This window comes from Apium graveolens, chromosome 6 (assembly GCF_009905375.1).
Source record: "Apium graveolens cultivar Ventura chromosome 6, ASM990537v1, whole genome shotgun sequence".
NCBI lineage: Eukaryota > Viridiplantae > Streptophyta > Magnoliopsida > Apiales > Apiaceae > Apium > Apium graveolens.
Window position 1 is genome coordinate 129611734 of NC_133652.1, and position 7989 is coordinate 129619722.

The following is a 7989-nucleotide window of genomic DNA, read 5'->3' on the forward strand; positions in this document are numbered from 1 at the left end:
AATAAATTTTGGAATTTTTAAAATAATTAAAATCAATTTTTGGAAATAATTATAAAAGGGAAATACCATTTTTGAAAATAACAAAACAGGAATATGAGTTTTGTAAAATTTTAAAACCAGAATAATAGATTTGCAAATTAGGGACAACTTCAGGGGCCAAACTGAAGTTTCCCCCCCTGTCGTCGTCCCCGACGACCGCTGCCGTCCAGTCGCCATTAACGGCGACTGGAGCTTTTCCGGCCAACTGTAATATCACCCAGAAACATGCCAAATTAACAGGACATTATCTGTTTGCCATCAAGAACTCATCTGCAGACTAAAAATGATCAAACAAACAACCAATCGAACGGAAAATCCATCTGAAATTTCCGCCGCCGCCACGATCGATTTTCCGATCATCTTCTTCCGGCTATCGTTTGTTAATTACATATACACCAAAAAAATTGTCTTCTCACGATCTATAATATGGCATGATCAATTTTAAAGAATAACCCTTAACAAAGAAATCCCTAAATCTTAATTAAGAACATTCATACCAAGAACCCTAATTTTGATTTCCAGAATTAAACATCAATTTGTATATGTTATTGAACTCTACTTTTGACATATAATATACCAAATTGACCAGAAAAATATTATCTACATGATGGAATCATCAAATCATATCAACAACATCAAGAACAAATTTTCATAATTTAATCTTTAATTAATTCGAATTAAAAAAAATAAATAAAAAAATACCTTAATTCCTGCATAAAAACGGATGATTGATTATGAAAGTACTTTTCGAGAGCTTCGATTTGATATATGGCACGCCCGAATGGGAGTTCGATAACGCCCTCGTTCGTGCGTTTGATTCTCAAGAACACAACGTTTTTAGGGTTTTTCTCTGTAAATTCTCTATTTTTACTGATCGATTATGATTATACGAATAAAATGAAATAATAAAAGGGCTATATATATTTGTGGAATATTGGTTCGTGTTGGATCGTTTTGGATCGTTAAATTAGTTACTTAGCCGCTAAGTAACTGTAAAAACGATCTGATTTGGTACCCGTATTGGATAATTATCCAAACTGGATTTTTTATAAAATACTTTATACGAAAATAATGTAATAATATTCCGTCTTTCGAGAATACGGGTTTTGTTGATTCACCGAAATGATTATCGTACCGAAAATCATGCGCCGGGTCGCGCACGGGCCTAACTGTAATTCGGATTGAAAAAGTGAAAACACGGAAAATGTCCGGAATTACCAGATTAGGTTAGGAAGGAGTTTTCGGAAGAGTTTCGGGTTGTAAAAATGTAAAAACAGTTGAGGTTGGACGATTCTCAGCTTTATAAAATAATTTTATAATTATTCAGAAAATAATTAATAAATTCATAAATCAATATAAAATCATATAATACTCCTAAAATTACCAAAAAAATACCTTAATTATCTGTATTTTATTCTGGACATAATAAAATTAACACACTTATACTTTACCACATATCAACATCCACATAACAACACCAATCGTCAAATAATTCACCAAAAATCACATAATAATCACATAAAAATCATTTATTGATAAAAATAATTACACGCGATATCCCGGATATTACAATATGAACCACTTTTCCTGTTGAATTACTTACAACTTCACAGTGTTCTTCAAAGAAATCCACATGATAACCTCTGTCACAGATTTTACTCACTAGCAGATTGTGTTTAAGTCCTGAGACAAGAGCTACTGTTTCAATTATGACATTCCCAAGATTGATATTGCCATATCCCAGAGTCTTTCCCATGTTGCCATCTCCATAACAAACTCATGGGCTAGCTTTCTCCACAAAGTCTGATAGCAGGGCTTTATTTCCAGTCATATGTCCTGAACATCCATTATCTAGAACCATGATATTTTTCTTGTTGCTCTCTAGTTTAGCAGCATCAGAACTGCTATCATCATTTGCCATTAAGGCATAGTTCACTTCTTCTTCAGATTCTGAAGTGTCTACCCAGTTTTTCTTCTTTGTGATAAGTGCCTGGCCTTTATCACCTTTTCCTTTCTTGCAATCAGGAGAGATGTGGCCTCTTTCACCATAATTGTAGCATTTGACATTTGAGTAGTCTCCTCTGTCAGACTTTCCTCCTTTGCCTTCAGTCTTTCTGAACCCTTTCTTGTCAGAACTTTCACCTTTCCTGGAAAACTTCTTACCCTTTCTGAATTTCTTGTAGGCTATCTTTGTGATACCCTTCACCATAAGAGCACACAGTTGCATCATCTCTGTATCAACATCAACTTCAGATAAATTTTCAGGTTCTGAATCATCATCATCAGAATCTGATGACTCAGAATCAGACTGTATGATGAGAGCCTTTCCTTTTGCCTTCCTAGAGACAATTGGATTTTCTTCAGCCTTTAAAGCAACTGCCTTAGACTTCCCTCCATGCCTCTTCTTTCTTTGCTCCATCTCATGTTCATGAGTCTTGAGCATCCCATATTTTTAATCAAGAGACATATCAGCAAGTTCATAGTTGTCTCGTATTGTAGTAGCTTTCAAATCCCACTTTTCAGGAAGAGCTAGTAGGAATTTCTAATTTGAATCTTCTGGATCATATTCCTTATCCACTAGTGACAGATCATTCAACAGATTTGTGAATCTGTCATATGTATCAGTTAGTGACTCATCAGATTTTGAGTTAAAGTGCTCATAATCCTGTGTGAGTATTGTCTTCCTGTTCTTTTTGTTGGCATTGGTTCCTTGACATCTCACTTCCAATGCATCCCAGATTTCTTTTGCAGTCTTGCATCCAATCACCTGTTTAACATGACATTGTCAAGTGCACTATGAAGAAAGTGTCTTACTTTTGCATCATTGCCTAGTGAAGAGATGTCTTCAGTGGTATATTCTCTCTTTTCTTTGGGAATCATCCTTTGAGGCTCATTACCAACTGCAACAGAAAGCTTTATGGGCTTGTGTGGACCATCATAAATTCTGTCTAAATATTATGGTCTGTAGCTTCTAGAAACATGTCCATCTTCACACTCTATACAGGGTACTCAGACACCCTGAGCAAAGGAACCCTGATGGTTTCATATCTACTGGTGTTTTGAATGGGTTGAACCTTTGCAGGTTCTTGAGGGTCTGGTATTTTTGCTTGATCAGACATGATTGATTGTTTGTTTGGATCTTAACTGTTTGTAAGCTTAACAAATTGGCTCTGATACCACTTGTTAGGCCTCAATGATACTATAAAAGGGGGTTGAATATAGTATCTACAATCAATTCGATTATGAACACAAGTATGTAACAGAAAACAAGTTTATTCAATATATCAAACTCTGTTACAGTAGATTAATCTACTATCTCGGTGATGTATGATATCACTAAGAGCTGCTAGGGTTACAATGAATAATATTCTCGTGAATGATAACACATATAGTGTAAACCCTAAGCTGTGTTTATATATTACACAGTTACAAGATAACTACCAATTGATATGAAATATATCTCTTCCTAAAATATATCAATCAGAGATTATCTACTGTAGTCCTATAGCTGTCCAATTCTTCATGCATATCTTTACTTGTTTAATCCGGATCCTCTCCTGTAAATCAGCCGCTTTTCATCCCTGAAGTGTATCCGCACTTAAGTCCTGATATAAATTTTGACACCTTAAGTTCTGATAACTTCCTGTCTTCAGTAAGTTCTAATTTCCAGTTAAGTTCTAATATTCTGATAATAAGTTTTGAAACTAAACAAATCAGATTAGACATGACATCACAAATATATCTAACATCTAGAAAAAGACTTACCGAGAATTCTATCAAGAAGTCTCAAAATGACTTGTCGAGAAGTCAGTTAGACTTATTGAGAACTCAGTTCTCTATACACTTCTGTTCTTTTTGGTTATGTCTTATGTTAAGTTCACATATTGAAAATGTAAATTAACATTTAGACAGTTTTCTTAGAATTTGAAATTTTCCAAGCTAAATTTTGAATTTTAAAAAATAAATATACAGAGAATTCTGAAATATTTATAACTCATATTCCAGCTAATTTCCAATTATTTAGTGGCATTTATGAAACTTTATAACACTCCATTAAGCTTTGAATTGGTGTATTTATACTCAAGTTGTTGGTGTTTTAATGTGTTTTCTAGTGTTTTTGCGTTTTAGGCATTAATCCGGAATTCTGGTGAATTAGCATTGATTTTATGCTAATATGGTGTTATGATGGTGTCCAAGGAATAATGCTCGTAAAGACCAACTCATTGCAACAAGAAAAGAAGAAAATGGAATTTTCTCCAGAAGGCCTGCGCCCGCACTGTCATAGTGCCCGGCCGTGCCAGAAGTACAGAGATATAGTGCGCCCGCACTAATCAAGCACGCGCCCGCGCCGGGTCGGGATTTTAGAATTCTGATTCTATTGGGCTTCTTTTTGGAGAACTTCTACCATGCATATATATATATATATATAAAGGTCGTTTTTCATAAGGAGACGTACCAGAGCACAAGGAGAAGGCATAAGAACACCGTTTTAGCACAATTCGACAAAGGCGAAGAAGATCTAATTTGTACTTGTGATTCTTTGTTCTAAGTTATAACTTTGGATGCTAGTTTTCTTATTCGTGAACCTATACTCTTGTTTAGTACTTTGTTTATTATTTTTTTACAAAGACTACATTTATTATACCATGCTTTCATTGGAACCCACGTTGATGATGAGTCCGATTATGGGCTAATAGTTATCGTGGGGTTCTAGAGAATTTATTTATGGATTTCTTTATTTGATTTGTTTCAATGCCTTTGTGTAGTGATTGTGTGATAACCTAGTATTGGTTGTGCTTATTCGTCTTCTGAGCATCGCGAACTTATAAGATAGCGTGTTAATTCTTAATGAAGCGATAATAAATTTAAGGATTTAGAACTTGCCATGCTAGTATAGGTTCATGTGTTATTGTTATGCATGATTTGTAGGTAATTTTAACCATCTTACTTTCCCTATGTAATCACGATAGATAACTTGTGCAATAAACTATTATGTTGTGAAATTCTATAGACATATAGGGTCTCAATATAATTGGTGTCTATTCAGCTTCTATCTCTTTTATGGATGTCTGGTAGTATGTTATTCGTGCAACGAAAGTTGGCATTTATCAGTTTCGTGTTATCTAATTAGTGTTATCACCATTACATACTAATGTTAAGAACGAAAAGGCTATTGAATGAAGTATTTAATAAAGTTAGAATCCCATGTTGTGTCATATATTATTCAACTCTCTTTAATCTCTTAGTTAATGTTCTCTAGTATAGTTCTCAATAGTTAATCTTAGTATAATCAAAACCTAAATTGTTATTCGTCTTAGCATTGAATAATAGCCATATCATTGTTGCATAAGTGATAAATCACTATGTTAACCTAAACCAGTCTCTGTGGGAAAGAACTAGGAGTAATTCTATATTACCTGCGATCGCGTATACTTAGGTGAATTATTAGTGCGTGCTTAGCGACTAACAAGTTTTTGGCGCCGCTGCCGGGGACTCGGTGTTAACTTTTAGTTTATGTGTTTATTATCAGTGATCATTAAAGTTCATTGACTCGAACATTGTTACTTACATAGTCTTTTCCTTGTCGTGTTTCAGGTACTCTAGCGAACGTGTATGCATACGCGTTCGCGGGCTCATAAGAGAACTCTGGATCAAGTCGAGGAAGAAGCTGTAGTGATTCAAATGGAAGTTTTTGAGGATGAAGAGAAAGTAGAAGAAGAAGAGAAAGTTGAGAAACCAGCTTTAGTAGTGATGGAATATCAAGCAAGAATGCCTAAAGCTCTGATGGACTATTCTCAGCCTAAGATCAATGATATTCAGTCGAGCCTCATCAGACCAGCCATCTCGGCTAACACTTTTGAGATCAAGTCGAGCACGATTCAGATGATATAAAACTCAGTTCAGCTTGGGGGTTCTCCTACAGAAGACCCCAACATGCACATCAGGGATTTCATCGAGATCTGCTACACTTTAAAGTTCAATGGGGTGACTGAAGATGCTATCAAACTGCGACTCTTCCCATTTTTTCTGAGGGATAAGGCAAAGTGCGGATTACATTCTCTACCACCAAGGTCTATCACCAAATGGGAGGATCTTGCTCAAAAGTTATCACTAAATTCTTTCCTATGGCGAAGACTGCTGCAATCAGGAATGCTCTTTCTCAGTTTGCACAGCAAACTGGAGAATCTCTGTGTGAGGCTTGGGATCGATATAAGGAGATGCTAAGGAAGTGCCCACATCATGGCATGCCTGATTGGATGATTATAAACTGTTTCTATAATGGTTTAGGCGTACAATCTAGACCTATGCTCGATGCAGCGTCTGGTGGAGCCTTATGGGCTAAAAGCTATAATGAAGCTTATGAGTTGATTGAGCTAATGGTAGCTAATGAACACCAGAATCCTACGCAAAGAATGTTGCAAGGCAAAGTAGCAGGAATTCTGGAAGTGGATACAGCTACTGCTATAGCTACTCAACTTCAAGCTTTGACAATGAAAGTGGACTCTTTGGCTAATTATGGAGTTAATCAAATCACTAGTGTTTATGAACTTTGTGCGGGGCACATGAAACTGAGCAGTGTGCTATTTCTAGATAATCAACTCAATTTGTGAGTAACTTTCAGAGATCACAACAACAAACTCCAGCCACTTATCATCCAAATAACCACAATCATCCTAACTTCAGCTGGAGTAACAATCAGAATGCGGTGCAACAATCTTATCAGCCATACACAACAAAGCAGTATAACCCTCCTGGTTTTTAGCAACCGCAGTATGCCCCTAGGCAAATACTTCAACTTCAGCAGTTACCACAAGCTAATAAAAAATCTGAATTGGAGGAGTTGAGGATCATGTGCAAGAGCCAATATGTTTATATCAAGACCTTGGAGAATCAGATTGGGCAAATTGCTAATGCATTACTGAATTGTCAACCTGGCATGCTTCCGAGAGATACTGAAGTGCCAGGAAAAAAGGAAGCTAAGGAGCATGTTAAGGCAATTACATTGAGGTCTGGTAAGGTCGCAAATCCTGAAAAAGCTAAGACTCCAGAATCTGAAGTTGAGGCTCAAGAAGAAGAAGTGCAGAAGGAAGCAGAAGTGGAACCAAAAAAGACTACTGTTGAGTACACTCCTCTTGAGGGTAATATAGGGGAGAAACAGATCTATCATCCACCTCCTTTTCCTAAGAAGCTGTAGAAGAAAAAGCTGGATAAGAAGTTTGAGAAGTTTCTGGAGGTGTTTAAGAAACTTCACATCAACATACCTTTCACTGACGCTCTTGAACAAATGCCTAGTTACATGAATTTCATAAAATGTATTCTCTCTAGGAAGGTGAAGCTTGATGACTTAGAGACCATTGCTCTCACGGAGGAATGTAGTGTTGTGCTACAATAGAAATTGCCTCCGAAGCTTAAAGATCCTGGAAGCTTAACTATTCCTTGCATAATTAAAAAGATGTCATTTGACAAGTGTCTATGTGACTTGGGAGCTAGCATCAATCTGATGCCCTTTTCAATCTTTAAGAAGTTGGACTTGCCTGATCCAAAGCCTACTTATATGACTTTGTAGTTGGCCGACCGTTCTATTACATATCTGTGAGGTATTATGGAGGATTTCTTGGTCAAGGTGGATAAACTCATCTTCCCTACTGATTTTGTAATTCTTGATTTTGAGGAGGATAAGAAGATTCCCATAATCCTGGGAAGACCTTTCTTGGCTACTAGCCGAACCTTGATAGATGTGCAGAAGGGTGAGCTCACCATGCGAGTGATGGATCAAGATGTAACTTTTAATATGTTCAATGCCATAAAATTCCCTACGGAAAATGAGGAGTGTTTTAAGGTGGAGATGGTCGATTCTGTGGTCAATTCTGAACTCGATCGATTGCTAAGGTCTGATGCCTTAGAAAAGGCCTTGTTGGGGAATTCCGATAGTGAAGATGATGAAGGTGA

General features: G+C 36.4%; 1 non-coding gene across 1 annotated transcript; it reads right to left on the reverse strand.

The window, feature by feature from the left end:
* Positions 1-6179: 6179 nt before the first annotated feature.
* Positions 6180-6286, reverse strand: LOC141669886 (small nucleolar RNA R71). The gene has a single exon (XR_012554132.1). It is a non-coding gene; the product is annotated as a small nucleolar RNA R71 (small nucleolar RNA).
* Positions 6287-7989: the final 1703 nt, after the last annotated feature.